At 41.6% G+C, this 21,781-nt stretch overlaps 1 pseudogene; it reads right to left on the bottom strand.

Annotated features, from left to right (window-relative positions):
- Positions 1-17,817: 17,817 nt before the first annotated feature.
- Positions 17,818-17,936, bottom strand: LOC149289527 (5S ribosomal RNA; annotated as a pseudogene).
- Between the last annotated feature and the right edge of the window lie 3,845 nt (positions 17,937-21,781).

Below are 21,781 nucleotides of genomic sequence, written 5' to 3'. Positions count from 1 at the left end.
ATGCATGTGTTAGCACTAAATCTCAATTGAAACACAGTGATTTACTGATAGAGAGTATGAATTAACACATAATAAATTAAAATCAACCTAAAACCACCCCAAAAGGGAAGCTGCATTGTGTCTTATTTATTAATCATTCAGGTTCAGTGCAACAAATGTGAATCCTGCTGCTCAGTAAACAAGCCTAGAGACAATGTGCTTGTCTTGCAGCTAACTTCTACATGCTACAAAGTAGGTGTTTAATAGTTACATAATATAGGTTGCATTAATAATAAAGACAATAATAAAAACCATGTGGCGGAAGGACCATGTGAAACAAATTTCCAACCACCCACCCCAAATAGAATGCAAATTTTTTTTCCATGAAAGTATACTTATTCTTACCAAACTGCAGTGGTGTTGCTACAGGGGGCAATTGCCCCCCCCCAGGTTATTCCTTTACCCCCCACACACACACACACCCACCGAATTTGGACACTGTATGTCCGGATTGCCCGGGACAGTCCAGCAATGGGACTTTAAATTGAAAGCGGAAATGAAACGCTGTCTTTTTTTTTTTTAATATATTTTTTTTGATGCAGAGGAGAGAGAGGGGCGCCTAGCAACCACTCGGCGCCCCTCATTATCATCTGCAAGGCCTCTCCCTCCGTCACGGAGGAGAATGCACCGCGGCAGAGCAGGAAGGCAGAAGCCTCGTGCTCCCACTGCAGGACTTAAAGACCCCCCCAAAATCTGAATCTTAATTTATGAAAAAAGGAAAAGCCTGAATATAAGACGACCCTACAGGAAGTTTTACTAGTAAATATTAATTCATGTAAACAATGTTTTCATATTTAATAAAAGCTATGATTGAGAAAAATATTTTTTTTCCCTTTTATTTGCCAGCCTGCCCCCCCAGTTATGCACATCTGCACCCAGAAATGCCTTATACCCTCCTATATACCAATCTGCCCCATGATATGCCTTTTAACCACCTATATGCCACTCTGCCTCCAGAAATACCTTATACCCCTATATAGGGGTTAAAAGGCATATCATGGCGGGGGATCTGGATCTTAGTCTGATAGACCTCTATTTGAGGTCTGATTAGAAGACGATCTTGATTAGAAGACGAGGAGTATTTTTCAGAGCATTTGCAAAGACAAATCCTATCTGGGTGCTGGTCAGGTTCTATGTGGGCTGTGTGAATGGCAGGGTTGGCCTTTTTGGTGTGCAACCTGTGATCTATGTCTGTAATTTAGGTGGGGTTTTTTACCTTTAATGCCATGTTTTTATGCGAACACCAATTGATCTATATCTGCAAAGCTGGGTTTTTGTGTTATTCTGTAGATCCATATCTGCTATGCTATGTTTCCATACATTATTTATGTATACCTGCAAATACAGGGTTTGTATGTCTTATTCAGTTCATCAATACCTACAATGCTGTTCCCATGTTTTTGATCTATACCCTCAGTGCTGAGTTTATATGTGCTTTCCAGTTCATCTATACCTGCTATGTTTCCATACATTACTATTGTATACCTGCAAATACAGGATTTGTATGTCTGATTCTGTTTATTTGATCTATACCTTCAGTGCTGAGTTCACAAGTGAATTTCAATTGATCTATACATGCAATGCTGGGTTTGTGTGTTAATGTGTTGATCTATACCTGCTATCGGCAGCTGGGTCTAATATTAATATATATTGGCAGCAGGGTCTAATATTAAAGTAGGGCTGCAACAACTAATCGATAAAATCGATAATGAAAATCGTTGACAGCGATTTTCATTATCGATTAGTCGAATCGATTTTTATCGATTATAAAAAGTTTTTTTTTTCAGAGCAAATGCTCTGAAAAACTCCTCTCCTTATATAATCCGACCTCAAACAGAGATCGGATTATAGCACTAGAATTCAGATCCCCCGCAACGCTGCAGGGGACCTGGATTCCCCTCACTGTCAACCGGTGGGTGTCCGTGCGATGCGCACAGACAACTTCCGTCTCTCCCCTCCACTTCCGCTGGGGCTCCTACGATGCAGGGCCAGCATCACATGATGTAGAAGCCCCAACGGAAGTAAAGGGGAGTAACGGAGGCTGTCTGTGCGCATCGTGCAGACCCCCACCGGCTGACAGAGAATCAAAGTCTCTTGCAGAGGATCATCCTCTCTGTCAGCCGGTGGGGGTCTGCGCAATGCGCTCAGACAGCCTCCGTTACTCCCCTTTACTTCCGCTGGGGCGGGGGGAGGAGGCAGAGTGATGTATGGGAGGGGGGAGGAGGCAGAGTGATGTATGGGAGGGGGAGAGAGGCAGATAGATGTATGGGAGGGGGGAGGAGGCAGAGTGGTGTATGGAGAGGGGGGGAGGAGGCAGAGTGGTGTATGGGGAGGGGGGAGGAGGCAGAGTGGTGTATGGGAGGGGGGAGGAGGCAGAGTGATGTATGGGAGGGGGAGAGAGGCAGATAGATGTATGGGAGGGGGAGAGAGGCAGAGTGGTGTATGGGGAGGGGGGAGGAGGCAGAGTGGTGTATGGAGAGGGGGGGGGAGGAGGCAGAGTGGTGTATGGGGAGGGGGGAGAAGGCAGAGTGGTGTATGGGAGGGGAGAGAGGCAGAGTGATGTATGGGAGGGGGGAGGAGGCAGAGTGGTGTATGGGGAGGGGGAGGAGGCAGAGTGGTGTATGAGAGGGGGGAGGAGGCAGAGTGGTGTATGGGGGGGAGGCAGAGTGGTGTATGGGAGGGGGGAGGAAGCAGAGTGGTGTATGGGGGCATAATGAATTTCAGGGTAGCAGAGTGGTGTATGGGTGTGTAATGAATTTCTGGGAGGCAGAGTGGTGTATAGTGGGAGGTAGAGTGGTGTATGGGGGGTATAACGAATTTCAGAGTGGCATATCTGGGGGAGGCAGAGTGGTGAATCAGGGAGTATAATGAATTTCAGGGTGGTGCAGGGCATTTATGGGGGGCGGAGTGGCATATCAGGGTGCACAGTGGCAGATTTTTTTTTTATCCGATTTACCGAAAAAATAAACTGCCAACTAATTGATTATTAAAATAATCATTAGTTGCAGCCCTATATTAAAGAAACTCCCAGTTCAGCTGTTATTTTCAAATCATAGTTCAATCATAGTCTTTACTTCAAAGAGTATATGGGACCATCACATAAATCAATAATAAAGGGGCTTGCTGGGGGCATTAATACAAATAGTGGTGGCTGGAGGCGATCATACAAGGGTGTGAGGCCACCACATTAATCAATACTAAAAGGATGCTGGCTGAGGCATCAATACACAAGGGGCAAAAACACTACGACAACGCAGTGTGGAAAATCCATCCTGATGTAGATGTCTGTGTCGTAGATCGTGTCCTGCTGTTTGTGTGTTTTTGGTTATCAGTGTGGCAGAGCCTGTCCTGGTGTGTGTTTCTAGGTGTTTGTTTGGCAGATCCTGTCCTGTGTGTGATTGGGTGTTGGTGTGGCAGAGCCTGTCCTGGTGGGTGTGTGTTCAGGTGTTGGTGTGGCACAGCCTGTCCTGGTGTGTGTGCCTGGGTGTCGGTGTGGCATAGCCTGCCCTAGTGTGTGTGTGTGTGTGTGTTCGGGGGTCAGTGTGGCAGAGTCTGTCCTGGCGTGTGTTTGGGTGTTGGTGTGGCAGAGGCTTTTCTGGTGTGTGTGTTTGGGTGTTGGTGTGGCAGAGCCTGTCCTGGTGTGTGTGTGTGTTTGGGTGAAGGTGTGGCAGAGCCTGTCCTGGTGTGTGTGTTTGGTCATCTGTTTCCCGGCACTTAACTTACAGTAGGAACTATTTCATTTTTACTTATCCAGAGATAAAACGCCCGCCTGAATTTTTAGTAACTTAACCCCTTCAGGACCGGGACGTACCTCATTCCCAAAAACCGCCCCCACACCGCCACAATCGCGGTGATCGCGGGGGCGCTGCTGCTGTCTTCCCAGGAGTCTGGGCAGACCAGCACAGCCACTCTAAACCCGCCCCAAGCCTGTGATCACTCCCACGGAGTGATTCTGTAGGCTGAAACCGCGATTGCAGAAAAACCTGCAATCGCGTTTTCAGCTGCCACAGGCAGCTTCAGGGAAGGGGGTGGTGTGTTGATTGGATCCCCACACAAGTATGAGGACCTGACAAAAGCCTGAAAGCCCAGCCAGACCAGCAACAGCAAAAACGAGCCACCACAAGCCCTTTGATCAGTCCTGTAGGACTCCCCTGCAATCTCCAGTCTATAGGAGATTGTGTCCAGAGGCAGCTTCAGGGACAGGGAGACAGGGTTCTTCGGTCTCCACATGAGTGTGGAGACCAGTCCCCACCCCCTCCCTTGCTCAATTATCCCCTAACCCCCTCTTGCTCAATTAACCCCTTCAATGCTGCGATTGTGTATGATCCCCCTCGGGGCATTGCAGGGGTTAATATTAGTCCCCACAAGCTTGTGAGGACTAAATATCAGGCAATGCCGTGCTTCAATGGAGCATCAGCATTGAAAGATTTAAAAAAAAATAATGCAATTTATTTATTTTTTTAATTAAAAAATAAATAAATAAAAAAATAACAGCACTGACCTGAAAGTCCAGGGTACTTCCAGGTCAAATGCTGGGCTGGGCTGATGATGATCAGATCACTCCTGGCCAATAGGAGTGATCGGATCATTATGGCAGCCCATGGATGACCCTGCCCTACAAAGAGAGAGGGATCATCTAGGGTAATTATGAAAAACCACAAATTATTAAAAAAAAACAACAACATAATTATTACCTGATCACTTGTCGGTGACATTTTAAGTCGCTGATTATTGATCGGTCTCCCTGATTGATGTCAGCGGCCTAAACCTGTCACTTACAAGTAATCTGATAAAAAAAATATTTAAAAAAAAAGTTTAAAAATTGAAATGCGCATGTTCCAGTTTTGCCCTCGTAACTTCCTTAACAAAATGCATGAACCATGCATGTGAGGCCTTGTTGGATCCGGGGGATGGTGGTGAACAAAATGTGGTGTTTTCTTCCACTGTTGCACTTATGGTGTGCAAGAAATTCAATGCAACATTGAAATTTATGCGTTAAAAACGCAATAAAATAATTTCCCTGTGAAGTTTGGCAGACATCAGAGAAGAAATGGCTGGCTGAAAACTGTCAAAACTACCCTAGTTGAACACCTTGACTTGTCTACTGTTCATAAATATATACTTTTATGGGGTAATTTACAGTGGGGGGCTTCCAAAATGTCCCAAATGGGATATGGGCCCAGTAAACCAATTTCTGAAAACTTGCGCATGTTCCAGTTATGGCATCATGGCTTCCTCAAAAAATGCATGAACCATGCACGTGAGGCCTTGTTGGAATCATGGGATGTTGGTGAACAAAATGTGGTGTTTTCTTCCACTGTTGCACTTATGATGTGCAAGAATTGAAATGTATGCGTTAAAAACGCAGTAAAATAATTTCCCTGTGAAGTTTGGCAGACATCAGTGAAGAAATGGCTGGCTGAAAACTGTCAAAACTACCCTAGTTGAACACCTTAACTTGTCTACTGTTCATAAATATATACTTGTATAGGGTAATTTACAGTGGGGGGCCCAGTAAATTTCTGAAAATTCCAAATTTGAAACTAAAATGCGCATGTTCCAGTTTTTCCTGCGTAGCTTCCTCAAAAAATGCATGAACCATGCATGTGAGGCCTTGTTGGAACCGGGGGATGTTGGTGAACACAATTTGGTGTTTTTTTTCTGCAGTTGCACATATTCTATACAAAATATAATATGAAATCTAAAGCAACATTGCAACATATGCAAAAAAAATATAAAAATGCCTCAAAATTTGGCAGCAATTGCCGATAAAATCCCTGTTTGAAAAGTGTCAAAATGACCCTAGTTGTACACCTTGACTTATCTACTGTTTATAAACATATAATTTGGGGGGGGGGGGATAATCAGTATCTGTGACAACTATTACAGTTATTAGACTACCATGCCAAATTTGAAAAAAATTACATTTTAAAAACGTGATGCATGCCTTGCAATATTTGCCCTATACTGGTCAAAATAGATGAAAATCCTGGCCATGTTGGGTGGTTTCCAAATCAGGACAAGTTAATGAATATATTTTGGATAATTTTTTCCCATTGGTTCAATGCGTGTACAATTTGTATGTATACAAAACTGTAAAAAAAATGCATTATATATGATTTGTGTGGGTGCACTAATTGATAAGAGAGAAATTACAGTTGAAGAAAGACATAGCAAAAACGGCTCCGGTCCTTTAGCGACACCTTTGTATCAAAATCCTAGTCCTGAAGGGGTTAACGGAACAAAACTTTCAAGGCCCTGAAATCATTTAGTGGAAAAGTTAAGGTATTGTGTTATTTACTATCATATTTATTTCAAGGATTAGTCGCACTAAATTGTGGCTTCAGGCTTCCCATGTTGAATGATCAAGTATTATGTTAGTCTAGTAACAAAAGTATCATTCCATAGCACATTACATTGGTGTGTGTGTGTGTTTTCAGTGGTATAATTTAATGGTGGAAATTATTAATGCCCCCCCCCCCAGTTTTGACTGTGGTATCTTATGTGCCTCCCCTATTGTTTCTAGAGTCGCCACTGTGAAACTGTGCCATCTATTACTCTCCAAGATAAGTTTTTTTAGAAATGTTAATAAAACCTTTGGTATTATACAAATTCAAATTATTATTCATATCGTCACAGAGATTTACAGAAAGTATGTCATCATAATACTGGAGTACATATTGTCATTAAAACCCAACCAATGATAATATGCTTTTGATCATATCAACCCATAACAGTGTTTACATAAGACTGGGCAAGATATATTTCATAATAATATAATCTACTTTAGTTATTTGTGTAATACTTGTCAACAGCAAGGTAAATTGACATTAAAGGTGGGTTAGTCCAAACACAGCAACAGAGAGGTGCCTGTCCCTTTATATTGAAGGTAGTAGGGAAATAAAATTGTAAGGGGAGTTTTTGCCAAACTCCCAAAACAAAATTTCTCTATTTGTTGTGCAGTTGGAAATGTCTTGACATCAAGAGGTTACTGTAATAAATTTTAAAAATGATCTTTCACAGACCACTGCTTATGAAGTTCCTATAGATAACCAAATTGATTTTCACATTATACACTATGGTGCACATTAGTGGTTTAATGTTTACACAGCCATAGGCAGGTTGAAAACTACAAAGTAATCCTATAAGAATTACAGTGCATTACCAGTAATTGCCACTGAGAGGTAAACCTTGCTGCCTATTAGGGCTTACTAAACAGCAGATGGGCTGAATAGGTAAAACTAGCTCCCCAGCTGCTGTGCAGCTCCAATTCTTTTGATGTAGGGATGGGAAGTTCGGATCATTAAAGTGAATCGGATCATTTCGATTCGTTCACTGAAATGATCCGATTCATGATCCGAATCTTCGGATCACTCAGTGTGACTCACAGGAGTTACTGTTTTCCAGTAACTCCGTGCAAGCACACTAACGATTGGCCCCGCCCCTTTCATTACTCAATGAATCCTCCCCCTGCCTCCAGTGATGTCAATGAAGGCAGAGAGTCCTTCAAAGATTCGGATCTTACAGGGATCTGAATCTTATCACTGTAAGATCCGGATCACTGTAAGATCCGGATCACTGTAATCACTGCCCCCAGGATTTACATTCCCCTTTACCTGCAACTGCACCTTAAGCTAACTTTATTAAATTAATTAAATTAACCCTCACCATTAAATTAACCCTAAACACCCCATCAACCATGACTGCCCCTAAAATTAACCCTTAACACCCCATTAAGCATAACTGCCCCCAAATTAACCCTAAACACCCCATTAAGAATAACTGTCCCCAAATTAACCCTAAACACCCCATTAAGCATAACTGCCCCCAAATTAACCCTAAACACCTCATTAAGCATAACTGCCCCTAAATTAACCCTAAACACCTCATTAAGCATAACTGCCCCTAAATTAACCCTAAACACCCCATTAAGCATAACTGCCCCCAAATTAACCCTAAACACCCCATTAAGCATGACTGCCCCCAAATTAACCCTAAACACCTCATTAAGCATAACTGCCCCTAAATTAACACTAAAGACCCCATTAAGCAAAACTGCCCCTAAATGAACCCTAAACACCCCATTAAGCATAACTGCCCCTATATTAACACTAAAGACCCCATCAACCATACCAATTTATTAGGTAATTTATCTGGAGTACATGCAATTATTTTAGGGGCAGTTATGGTTAATGGAGTATTAAGGGTTAATTTCAGGGGCCGGTATGGTTAATGGGGTCTTTAGGGTTAATTTCAGGGGCAGTTATGGTTGATGGGGTATAAGGGTTAATTTTATTCTGATGACTGAGGGTTAATTTAATTAATTTAATAAAGTTAACTGTAGGTGCACTTATAGGTAAAGGGGGGCAAACTTAGGGGAATCTAAATCCTGGGGGGCAGTGTGAACATTATTAATGTATTTATTTATAAAAGTATGGTATCAGTAATATCCTCTGTAAGATTCGAACCTCTGTAAGATTCGGATCCTTGTAAGATCCGGATCCCTGTAAGATTCGAATCATTCGAGTCTTCGGATCATTCGAGTCTTCGGATCATTCGAGTCTTCGGATCATTCGAGTCTTCGGATCATTCGAGTCTTCGGATCATTCGAGTCTTCGGATCATTCGAGTCTTCGGATCATTCGAGTCTTCGGATCATTCGAGTCTTCGGATCATTCGAGTCTTCGGATCATTCGAGTCTTCGGATCATTCGAGTCTTCGGATCATTCGAATCATTGAACGAGTCTCTGACTCTATGAGTCATCGTTCCTCTGTGAATTAATGAGCTGTAACCTGACCCCAGAGTCTGTGTCTGAGTGCTCTGCAGATGACTCACAGCTCTAGGATCAGGTTACAGCTGAATGATTCACAGACTGAACCGCTACAAATGAATCGTTTAGTCTACTGAACCGATTCATCCGGATCACTAAAAAGAACCGGATCAAATGAACGATTCGTTCATGATCCGGACATCACTATTTTGATGGTTAGCCATTCGCAGCATTAGGCCCTCACAGCATTGTAGCTGTAGTTCAACAACACCTTTAAGTGCTGTTATGTCATGCCTACTAGCCAAAACGAGTTTTGACAATGAACCCTCCTCCCTTCCTGACTAGGAGTATAGATGTAGCAGTCCGATGATCGTCCATATAGACTCGCCATAGATTTAAAGTATTAATAACGGCACAATACAGTTTATTTTTTCAGACATGTTTATATGTAGGGACATTACATTACATACTACATGCATTAGTAGATAGCTGGAGATCGTAAACTCGGTTTTATGTATATTGCAGATTATACGTGTCTACTATTAGAAAGACTGGCTGGATTAGAGGGTCGTCAATAATAAACCCCTCCTTGCCGATTTCCATTCAGTAAAGTTACCAGCAATATCCGCTACTGTCTCATTCTGTACATACGATTTAATACGTACTCGCTACTTGCTCTTACCTTATTTCTGTGAATGGAAACGAAGCGACGGCCTCAATTCAACCAATTGTCTGTAACCACGGTAACAATCAAACCCTACTATACCGTTAAACGGCGTGAGTTGTGACGTCATTTCAAACAGCCTGCTGCGTTTCAAGCCTCGTTTTCGTTAGCAACGGTCGTGTTTAAGTTGCGTTTCCAGTAATATGTCGTTGATTGTTGAAACTGGATAGAAGGTTAGTTGTTTCTCTGATTGTAGTTTACAAGTCCTTCCCTCTCTATTTCAGAGACAAAAAACTCAAACGTCTTGGAAAAGCTTTTTGGAACTATACTATAATGAAAATGCTCTTGTTTATATTTTCTTTTATTTGCCAACCTGGCCCCAAGTTATGCACATCTCACCCCCAGCTTGCCTCTCTGCCCCAGAAATGCCTTATACCCCATATATGCTACTCTGCCCCCATATATGCTACTCTGCCCCCATATATGCCTTATACCCTCCTATATGTAAGAGATGCCACTGTGCCCCCATTATATCTCTTATACCTCCTATATGCCACTCTGTCCCCCAATATGCCTTTTATCCCCCCCCCGATATGCCTTATACCCCCTATATGCCACTGTGCCCCCCTGATATGCCTTATAGCCCCCATATGCCACTCTGTCCCCTGATATGCCACTGTGCCCCGATATGCCTTATACCCCCTATATGCCACTCTGCCCCCTGATATGCCTTATAGCCTCCTATATGCCTTATACCCTTGATATGCCACCATGCCCCCTGATATGCCTTTTACCCCCTATATGACACTGAGATGCCACTGTGATATGCCTTATAGCCCCTTTAGCCACTGTGCCCCCTGATATGCCTTATAGCCACTGTGCCCCCCTGATATGTCTTATGCCCCCCCAATATAAGAAAAACTGACATTGCTAAAATAGGTATACAAATATATGCTTTAATAAATATAGACAAAAAAAGAATTGATAGTACACAATGTAAATATATATAAATATATGGATAATATAAACAATAAATCAAATATTACAGCAATCAAAAAATAAAAAACACGAATTAAAGAATGCACATAATTAATAGATCCTGAAAAAAGTCTACCTGCCCCACCAGGGGTTAATACATCAACAGAAGAAACACGGGGCAAATAAGAGTAAAAATAAAGATAATACTCCAGGCTTAGGTTACCCAGTGGTGCTTATTTGCCCCATTTTTCTTCTGTTGATATATTAACCCCTGGTGGGGCAGGTGGAAGTGAAGGGAAGTAGCAGAGGTTGCGCACATCACGCACTAAAATCCAAATCCCCTGCAGAGCTGCAGGGAACCTGGATCCTCTCTGGCAGCCGGTGGGGGTCTGTGCGATGCGTGCAGACAGCCTCTGCTTCTCCCCTCCACTTCCGTTGGGGCTTCAGTAATGGGGAGGGGAGAAGCAGAGGATGTCTGCGCGTTTTGCACAGACCCTCACCGGCTGACAGAGAGGATGCAGGTCCCCTGCAGCGCTGCAGTGTTTCTTCAGCTAAAAAGCTTGCCTCCTCTATAGCCTTCCGCAATGGAGGTGAGACGTCCAGGGGTTTAACTCGTATGGTGGAGAGCCTTCCTCAGCATCTGAGTGTGAACTTTTGTCCAATAAGGACCTTTCTCATTCTGAAAAAGAAGAGGTGACAGAGGAAGCCCCATTTTGTTCCCTATAGAGAAAGTAAAGAAGACTGCCTCTGCAGTTTGTTTGTCTGAATCAGAAGACCCATTCCATGATTACTCTAGGAAATCCAGGACCATCCCTGTATTTCCTCTGCACCTGCTGCTCAGTTAGTGAAGTCATGGATGCAGCAACTGCATCTGTCTGCAGGAAGTTTGGACAGAGGTGTCACTAGGAATGTAGTAGCTGTTGTCTCTGCAGTGTGATCCAACCAAGGGGAATTTGAGGCCAGATCTTGGATCAACATTGCTGTTGGCAGTGATTACAGCCTCTTTCTGCTTCACACTGACCATAAGGCAGAGCAAGGGAAATGAGAGAGCTGACATCAGTACAAAAACATTACCATAGAGTAATCGGCAGCTTTTTGTACAGATGCCTGGTTGTTTTTTGGTTTTTTTTAACCCTAAAGGGTTAATTTTTAAGACCATATGCAGGGCAGGTAGGGTGGCTCCTAAGAGCATCTTCTCCATTTCTTCTGAGGGGCAACCAATTGAAGTGCCTACTTTCTTGATGTTACCCTAGGGTAAATTGCGATCAGAGAAGCCCCTTCTTTCTCCAAGTTATTCAGCGGGGACTGGCACAGGTAGCCCTGCTCAACGCTATTGTATGCATCCAGTGCTGACCCTTCAACACCTCTTTGCCTGCTGGGCACTAGCACTCTCACATCTATCAAGCTTCTCCGTAATAATAATATATTTAATATATATATATATATATATATATATAATATATTTAATTATATATTTAATATATGTGACAACACATACATTAAAACATCTAAACATAATTAAATATAGGGTGTCAATATAGGACTGCTCACAATTCAGTCTGCACAATACTAAAATGAAGAAAAAAAAATCAGAACACCTTAGTTGTGAATGCAGTTAAGAATATTTGCATCAGTGTATATTTCACTTGCATAAGCTGTTTTTTATTTGCTGAATCTTTATTATATTTTTGGATATTATTTCACAGTATTTTTTCTCAGAGTCCTGAGAACATCAGTGCATGAACCAACGAAAAAAATACTTTTAAACAGTGGTTTCGAGCTGTGATGTTCCAGAAGAATTGTAAAGTAGGGGGTCCAGTGGTATTCAAAGTGGTAGCTGAGTAATCGCTTTAAGAAGTTTGGGCATTTAAAACCTCATTGAATGTAACGGTACTCTTTTATATGTATAGCAATCAAATCTGTTGTAAGTTGATCAGTGAGACAGATCAATAATCAGTGACCTAAAATGTTGCTGCCAAGTGATCAGGTAATAATTATGTATTAAATGTTTTATTAATAATTTGTGTTTTTAATTATTATTATTATTATTACTACCTTAGAGGACCTCTCTCTCTTTCTAGGGCAGGGTCATCCAGTGGCTGCCATAATGATCAGATCCCTCCTATTTGAACCGGAGCTGACCTGGAAGCAGCCTTGACTTCCTGGTGAGTGTTGTTATTTTTCTCTCTTTTGACTCTTTGAATGCTGATTCTCCATAGGAGCACAGCATTGACTGATATTTAGTCCCCATAAGCTTGTGGTGACAGATATTAAACCCTGTAGTGCTGCACTTAAGTGATACATAATCGCAGCATTTAAGTGGTCACTCTTAATGGAGCGATCGGGCAGCAGGGGAGTTGGGCCAGGTCTCCACACTCTTGTGGAGTGTGAAGAAATTTTTAGCCAGGTCCCAGACTGGAACATGATTGCTGGTAAATCCAGCAGACCAGAAGCTGCAGTGCCCCGTGAAAAATGTATATTAACCCTTAAAATGCTGCAATTGTGACATTGATGGGGTTAACACTGCACTGTAGCTCTCATGGAGCGATCGGCAGGGGAATGTTGTGGCTGTTCCCCACACTTCCGTGGAGACCAAAGCAGCAAACGGACCCCTTCCCTGAAGCTGCCTGTGGCCTGTTAAATTGCTCCTATAGAAGCGGTCAAAGGCTTGGGGGAGGGACTTGGGGTAGATGTGCTGGTCTGCCCATGATCACCAGGATTGTGGCAACGTACCTGGTATGTCACCGGACGTGAAAACGAAGGCAGCAGTAAGTTAAGCCTTTTGATTGGTTTGTGGTCGGTAAAAATAGTCCAAGGTGCCAAGCAAGTATCTTATACGCGCAGGGCTGGTGCAAGGATTTTTGCCACCCTAGACAAAACATAATTTTGCTGCCCCTTGGCTGTACCCCCACAAGCCCCTCCCCTTTTGCCACTTACTGAATGACCACGGCTGGCGGCTGCAGCCTGCACTGCTTGTGCAGCTGCCTGCCTCCCATCAAGTGACTGCGAGCTGCGGCTGCACTTCTGATGAATGACGGCGGCTGCCCACAGCCCCTTGCCTATAGCTGGCGCCGGCCCTGTATACGCATTGCCATATTAGAATCCCCATTTTTAAGTGGTGTAGGGTCGGGTACAGATTTTCTCCTGAGCTGACTGACTACTCCATGCAGAAGTGTTGCCCTTCCTGACTTCAAGACTAATCGGAGAGAGTCATCCAGTCATAATGATCTGATCAATCCTATGCATCAGGAGTAATTCTTATCATTGATGAGTACTTGCATTTGCTTTGGCAGGTATGGGAACCATGGATGGTAAAACCTTAACCGAGAGCTCGATTTCAGTGCAAATTTTGGGAGATTTATTAGATGAGCAGTAAAGGAATTGTAGAAAATACCGTATTGGCTCGAATATAGGCCGCACTTTTTTCCCCCACTTTAAGTCTTTAAAGTGGGGGTGCGGCCTATATTCGGGGTCTAGCACCCGACGCCCGGGACATGCAGTTCCGGGCGCTGGGCAGGCAGCAGAGTTAGGATACAGATCCCCCGCAGCGGTGCAGGGGACCTGCATCCTACTCTCTGATACGCTCAGACAGCCTCCCCTGCCAGCACTTCCCACGGAGGGAGTGCCGGCACGGGAGGTTGTCTAAGTGCATCGTGCAGACGTTCACCGGCAGCAGCGATGCGCGTAAACAGCCTCCACTGTCGGCTACTCTCTGATACGCTCAGACAGCCTCCCCTGCCAGCACTTCCCAGGGGGGGAGTCCCGGCAAGGGAGATTGTTAAAGCACATCGTGCAGACGTGCCGACAGGTTGTTTTACGCGCATCGCCGCAGCCGGTGAACGTCTGCACGATGCGTTTTACCCCTGCCCCCAAGACTTACCAGAGCAGACTCCCGACTGTCTTGCGGGGCCGGCGGGGGACATCTACGCAATACGCGTATACAACTTCCGGTGCCGGCACATCCGCTGAGTGCCGGCACCGGAAGTTGTATACGCGTATTGCGTAGATATCCCCCGCCGGCCCCGCAAGACACCTGGGAGTCTGCTCTGGTAAGTCGGGGGGGCAGAGTGGCAGCATATCTCGGGGGGGGGCAGTGGCAGCATATCTCGGGGGGGGGGGGGACAGAATGGCAGCATGTCTATGAAAAAAACTTTTTCTTTAAAAAAGCACCAAACTTTTAGGGTGCGGCCTATATACGGGGGCGGGCTATATCCGGGCCAATACGGTATTTTTTTTTTCCCCGCTGGATTCTTATGAGATAGGACATACTTGGTTGTAATTTAATCACTTTTTTGTGTTTATTTGTATATTATGTGTTTTTCTTTTCAGACTGAATTGTGTGTTGTGGCCACCTCCACAGATCATCAACAGTGATGAATGTCAGTGTCCTTACTTTGGCCTACTGGCCTTACCTCAAGCATAAGGTGTCTTATTTTTCAATTGTGTTTTGGGGTGTTTTTTGTAATTAGAATTTTTTTTTTAAAATTTTCAAATAAAGACAAAAAGAGAAAGAAGAATACAAATATGAAATACATTGTATAGACAAACAGAATATAATATTCTTTATTTTCGTAAAATAACTAATTAAAATCCTGTTAAATATTTAAATGAGCGTAGGTGCTAAGATATTCAAACACACTCAACAAGACAATTTCCATACATCTGGAGTCGTCTCAAGACTAAATTCTGGGAGAGGGCAAGAGTGGACTGAGTCAGCCTGGGGTCAAGTATCTCATATTTATAGTATCAGTTTCCTTAATCTTGGTCCATTCTCTTTTTATGTATAAGAGTTTGCTTCTTTATGTGAGGTAATAAGTTTAAATCCTGGTGAGTGCCTTTAACTGAATGCCAGAGGTGTCAGAATCTACTACATTTAACCATGGATAACTTGATAAACTGCAAGTCATTACTGGCTTTTGTTATGTATTTTGTTTTACAGATCAAAGATGTATAATTAAACGTGAGCACAATCAGTGATTATATTGTCAGTTGCATACCTGAGAACTCTCTGGGTTTGACCCGGAGATCTCCGGGTGAAGCACCGCTCCTACAGTTCTCCGGATCAACACCTGTGGGGGAATACAGGATGAACTTTGTCCCACTTTTGGTTCTCCCTAATATGCAGGACCACAGTGTTCGAGATAAAACCGGTTTCGGCTGAAACCAGGTGCCAGGTTATTTTGGAAGCTACATCAAGTATCTGTTGCCCACCCTCTCCTCCCTTGCATTTGAAAAATATGGGCATACTGCTATTTTATATAAAATGATTGGTTTAGAATAGGGCGCTATTTCCGGTCTTTGTGATAAGCATATATATACACATCCATAATGTGCCGTAATAAACAGATCTTATTATACATACACTCCTGTCTGCGCGTCTGATTTATCTTGAGCCGCTCGATAAACATATCTATATAATTTGAAACCCCAAGGTATAGAAGTTATCGGAAATTCTCCGACGCATCCGAATCCTCCGGGTCACGGGAGGAATAACCATGTACAGAGGAAAAAGTTCTGCTCTTGTGAGCTTAATCTATTAATGTAAGTACCTCTTTAATGTATTAAAGTTCCTGTCTCTAAAGTCTGCTTCTACCCTATTGTTATATACATTATAGCCTGACAATTTTAACATTTACAACAGCTGTTTCTGCATCCCTATAGTGTCAGTGTTTAGCAGTTGCCTTTTTAATTAATGATATGATCTGTAGTGCAAGTTTAAGTTATCAATGGAAAATAGGTGTTGGTAATTTTGCAGTTTTTGGGGTTTTTTTTCGGAATACAGAACATGTAATACATTGTAAGGTCTGATCTTGCATGTATATGTGCAAAAACTCTGCATCCAGTAAAGACATATTAGTTTATATAAGTAATACATTTGACCTGTAGAGTAATTAAAACATGGTATGGGAGGACCCATTGATATGCAAAAGAAATAAATGGAGTCAATATTTTTTTATTTATGGGAAAAGTGAGTATCATATGCATACCGTTGTTTAAGATTACTAGTCCACTTGTGAGTTTATGTATTTTTTTCCCTTTAATATAGGGTGTAGAATAACCTGTTTTAATACTATCTTGCAGGCAAATACATACTGTATTTGTTTCAACATAAGACAAGATTTTTTTTTTCCAAAAAAAGATTACCCAAAAACAGGCAGCCTGTATTTAGACATTAAACATTTGTCACAAATTTGCTGCATGAAGTGGAAAGGCAGCAGGGGGTGCTAATGTAACGGTTAAACACTCAAATTGAGAATATTGTGTGGGAGGACAAAAAAAATCCCAGTGTTTATGTTGTTGCCATCATCCTTGTAAGATCGATTCTGAAATCTTGATTTTGTTTTTTAAATACTGCATTGGTCATAAGTTCCAAATCATTACAAGATATATAATCTGTATCACCTTATAATAAGGGTTAGCTTCGCCAACCACCAACGTGGTGCAAAACTCCCGCTGTAGCCCATATTAATTTAAGTATTCAGGAAAGTTGTAGGTGGAAGAGCACCTTTTAGAGTTCTTACAACATTACAGATTTACCAAGTTTTTACAGGTGCCAGAACCCCCACGAATTGAATCAAAAAGCTCTATGTTTTCAGAAGAAATTTGCCGGCCCACATTCACTCTCACATTTTCATTCACTCTCACGCTTTGTGTTTTCCTACCTTCTCTGCTGACCACTTATGCATCTTATATCTTCAAAAACACAAGAAAAGAAAACACACACCGCTGGTTTAAATGAATAAATAATACTTTCCCTAATTAGGCAGCAGCACCCAAATAAGCGTTCCTCCAACACTTAATAATCTACACAACTCTTCCAAATGGGGCGCACATCCACATAGTGGAAAAAAAGATTTTTGACAAAAAATAGTGTGACTCTGTATGCAAATGACACTTAGCAGTATTGCAAGTAAGTAGTGCACTCATCATAAAATATTTTTTAATTCTTCGTAGCTAAAAATATAAAAACACAGCAGCAATGGCACAGTATCACTCGGTCCCAATATCTATCTATCTCTCTCTCTTGCTCGCTCGCTCTCCTCTCTCTCTCTCTCTCTCTCTCTCTCCCTCTCTCTCCAGACAACCGGCCACCTCAGGAGATGAATCAGGACTTTCATTTGCAGCTTGCCTGAAGATATAACATAGACCACCTTCCTTATGACTCAACAAATCCAGAGTGGTTCAGTTTTGAAGTGTCCATATGCTTCCTTATAAGCAATAGTCCCCTCCTCTCAATGTGGTCATATGACTAAAATACACCAATAAGGTCGAATCTCCATCTTTTAGTAAAGTCACATGACAATAACAAACAATTCATACATATACAAAAAATAAAACACGTTGACTAATCCAGAAGTGTCTCAGCGCCCTACAACTCCTTGTATTCCCATATGGTCTCCCATCCAGGTACTAACACGCCCCAAACCTGCTTAGCTTCCGAAATCAAATGAGATCGGGCGCATTCAGTGTGGTATGGCCGTATGTATACGGCGCTCTGAGCGCAACCACCAGACCGTCACCAGAAAAAGTGGAGAGACATTAAGAAGATATAGGTGAACGATTTTAATAAAAAATAAAAAAGCCAAATACAATAAAAGATTAGCTAGAATATAAAATAGTACAGCTAAAAAATAAATAATAAAATTATTTAAGATTGAAAACTACTGTTATCTTCATTCCGCCCCTCTGCTCTACGAATACTACGTTGCTGCATAACTGGCGATGCTGCTATCTCTTTTAGTGGTCCATTGGGTCCAACTGGAATCAGATCTCTGCTCCGGAGCTCGCCTGGGGTGGCTTATGTGGCACTCTTCTCTCGACAAATCACTGATTTCTGCCAGCCCCACTCTGTCGCATTCCCTTCTCCTGTAGTACCGCCTACGATCTAGATTTCCACTTACCAGCCAAGGCTCTCGGCTGACGCGGTTTTCCAGAATCGGGATTTCCCCGCTGGGTGTCAAGTCCGCCCATTCCAGTGGTGGATCTCGAAAGACATTGTCACGATAGACGACCTGCTCCTGAATGATAAACTCTGCTCTTATCAACACCTAACATCTCGCTATGAGCTTCCTACGGAGGAAATTTTCCAGTTTCACCAGCTCTCACATTTCGTCCGCGTCTTTCTGATGCGTCACCCGGATCATGTACCGATGTTTTATAAACAGGCCAGCCGACTTCCCCACAAACCGCGAGGTGCAATTTCTCATCTGTACAACCACATGTTGTAAAGTAAAGACATATCATTATCAGTGACAGAGCATTGGTGCTTTGATCTAGAACATATTTGAAATGTCCTGTGGTGCCTAGGCCTGCATAACACATATAAGGGCATCGATGGGGATGGGAGCATGGTCACTATTTGATATTTGTTGAAGGTCATCTACACCTGCAATGTGGCTGCTACGAAGAGATGAGGACTATCTCTGAGACTCCTCTCTATAACTATCTACAGGTGATTGGGGGTGACACCCACTCATGTCACCCACTACACCGCCCTTAATGGTGAGTTGCCTGCTAATATTTAGAGACTTAGAACGGCCAAGTCACCCTAACCTTGGCTGGCATAATGCAGTTGCATATATATTTTTGGCTATGTTAGCTAACATATTAATTTGGAACGGCAATGTAGATTTAGTCAATGAAAAATGGCATGCCATCTGTATATATACAATTACTTTTGGTAAATGGATGCACAAACCACAAGGAGGGTTAAAGTGTTGACGTGCTCCATGGGAGCGCTATTTACCAGGATCTGTGCAGTAGTGCCTTATACAGGGGATCTCTGAAGGTTAAGCGCAAAACCCATAAATCCTAGAGTGGTGAACATATATTGCCAGAATGCCACATTGAAGGCCACCTCTGTGTCTGTGGAGCACCAAAAGAGCTGCTAGCTTGATTTCTGGGCCTTGAATGTTTTATGACATCACGCTGTTAATGAAATCCACCTGGTCCAAATGTACCAATACCAACTCTGGGAGAAAAGGCAGATAAAGTGTAAAATCAGGAGAAGTTTATGCAGTATTTATCTAATCGGCTCCTGAAAAATAAATTCAACACCTTCACAAATATATAGACAATGTCACCTTAAAGGTTTTGTAATATAGTGAAGGGAGTCCATCAGGACTTGGACATTTCCCGGTCTGGAGATATTTTCATAGCTTGGTGGGGCTCTTCCACCCCGACAAGATCTTATTAGTTTCCTGTGGTATTGGCATACAAGAGATGTGGTCGCATAGGTGTTCTGTAATATTTAATTATATCTGTTATATTTACAGGTAGTGTTGAATTATCCAGGTCCACTGATCTCACAAATGTCATTGTATAGTTTGTTTCCCCCCATTAAAAGGGAACCTTCTGAAGGTAGGAATCTTTTTTGTTTTGTTTTGACAGGTGGAAATTACTGCATATGGTTTTTTGTATATCTTCTTTTTAACAATGTTTTGTATAAAGACAGATTTTTACTCTGGTTAAAAATAAAACTTGACTTATAAGTATATATTTGTGAGCTCAACTAAACATGACTTTTTGTGGATAACATCATAATTGTTCTATTGTTGAACAAGAATAGTTATTTAGCCCCTGAGGAAGAGTGACCAGGTAACCTAGTGGCAGCCTGGCCTCTCTCCCCCACCCCATTTAAATTTTCATGCAAGTTATTTTTCTTCAGGGAAGCATTAAGGAGCTCTTTCTTTTCAAAATTCAATTTCTAATGAAACCATATTATCACTGATCCCCTACTTGAATTTTAGATATATCCGATCGAGAAACCAGGTGTCAGGCTGCATCATAACAAGAGATCATTTTATCTTATCTGTTTGTAGCCAGCTGTCTTCATACGCATCAATACTGGAACACTTTCAGCTAATAGCTTAATTTTTAACATCATCTAAGCCATATCTTAGGACTGCTTCCAGCAATTTTTGTGTATAATAACATATTCAAAACATCCTTTTGTATGAAGAGGAATGGGTTGTAGGATTATCACACACAGGAAATATTGCCTTCATATATTTCATCTTACCTATATTAAACAAGCTGGTTAAAACTTGTGGGGTTTTTTCTTTGCAATCAGTGTAATAGAGAAAGATTTTGTTTAAATGTGGTTACACGTTTTTTGTTGATAAATATTTTTTTAGCATGCGTATATCAATAGATCAATAAGACTGTAAAATGTAGGATTTAAGAAATCAAAAAGCCACTTCAATCAAAGGAATATATATCTGACATAACAAGTGCATCTGAATTGATTAATGTTTTAGAACATGATTGGTGATAAATTCTAGTTTAATGTCTAAGCCACTAAAAATATAACATTTTATGAAAACTAAACTAATATGTAAGTGACCAAAGGAAAAGAAAAACTTCAAAATAAACAAGCTGTGTAGGGGTAAAACAGCTTTAATTGAGGTCCTTCATACAATGTAAGGTTTCATATAAATATATTAAAATAAACAATGACAAGGAAAACATAATTTTGCATAAAACACCATTTATATTATTTATAGCCAGTGTAACAAGTCCATTTAAGATACTGAAATACTGAGATGTGTAGTTTAAAATGTAGTGCTTGCATAATGCCATAAAAATATATTGACGCAATGGATCTGATAAAGCGGGTCAGAAAATAGACTAGATATGACACGATTCCTCTCTATCATCAACTTGAATGTTTTACACATACAGAAAAAATGCATCTTTAGAGATTTTTTTGGGGAACTGGCTAATTTATATAAACATTTAGTAAAACAAGGACATCCTCTTTTCACTTATTTTAATCTAACTACATCAAGAAAATTGCAGAGGAAGTTCACAGCACTCTAGTTAATGCAGCTTTGAAAAGCCTTTGATATTTAACATACAATTTGCTATATTTTATGTGACTAAATACATTAAATAAATATTATAATTCTATATATTTTTTATTTTCTATCACTGCCTAATGCTGAGACATTAAAAGGACGGATTACTGGCCACAAAGCTCCTCTATAAGCAGTTGCCTACTTGTGGCAGGAATTCAGAACTGCACTCCATTGAAATAGAATGTTAACATCTCACATACAAATTGTAGATTCAAACACGAGAAAACAAAGTATAATAAAATATAGATATATATAAATAATTTGAACACAAAAAAGTGGTGAAAGAGTCATGTGGGTTGTGTTTGATCATGGAAATTTTGCGTGAATTCATAGAACATTCATTTTCATGCAGACAGATTAACAAGAGTTCTGGTGGGTAGATTGTAGAAATGTTTGAAAAAAATTTACGTAAGAGTTGTGTATTTTAGAATGGTTTTCAAAGATCATACTTAGCGATTATTGCCACTGAAA

This window comes from Sceloporus occidentalis, unplaced genomic scaffold (assembly GCF_023333645.1).
Source record: "Sceloporus occidentalis isolate IW3139 unplaced genomic scaffold, rSceOcc1.0.p SCAF_45, whole genome shotgun sequence".
Taxonomy (NCBI): domain Eukaryota; kingdom Metazoa; phylum Chordata; class Lepidosauria; order Squamata; family Phrynosomatidae; genus Sceloporus; species Sceloporus occidentalis.
Note: the sequence above shows the minus strand (reverse complement) of the source record. Positions and strands in the feature narration are given on the sequence as shown.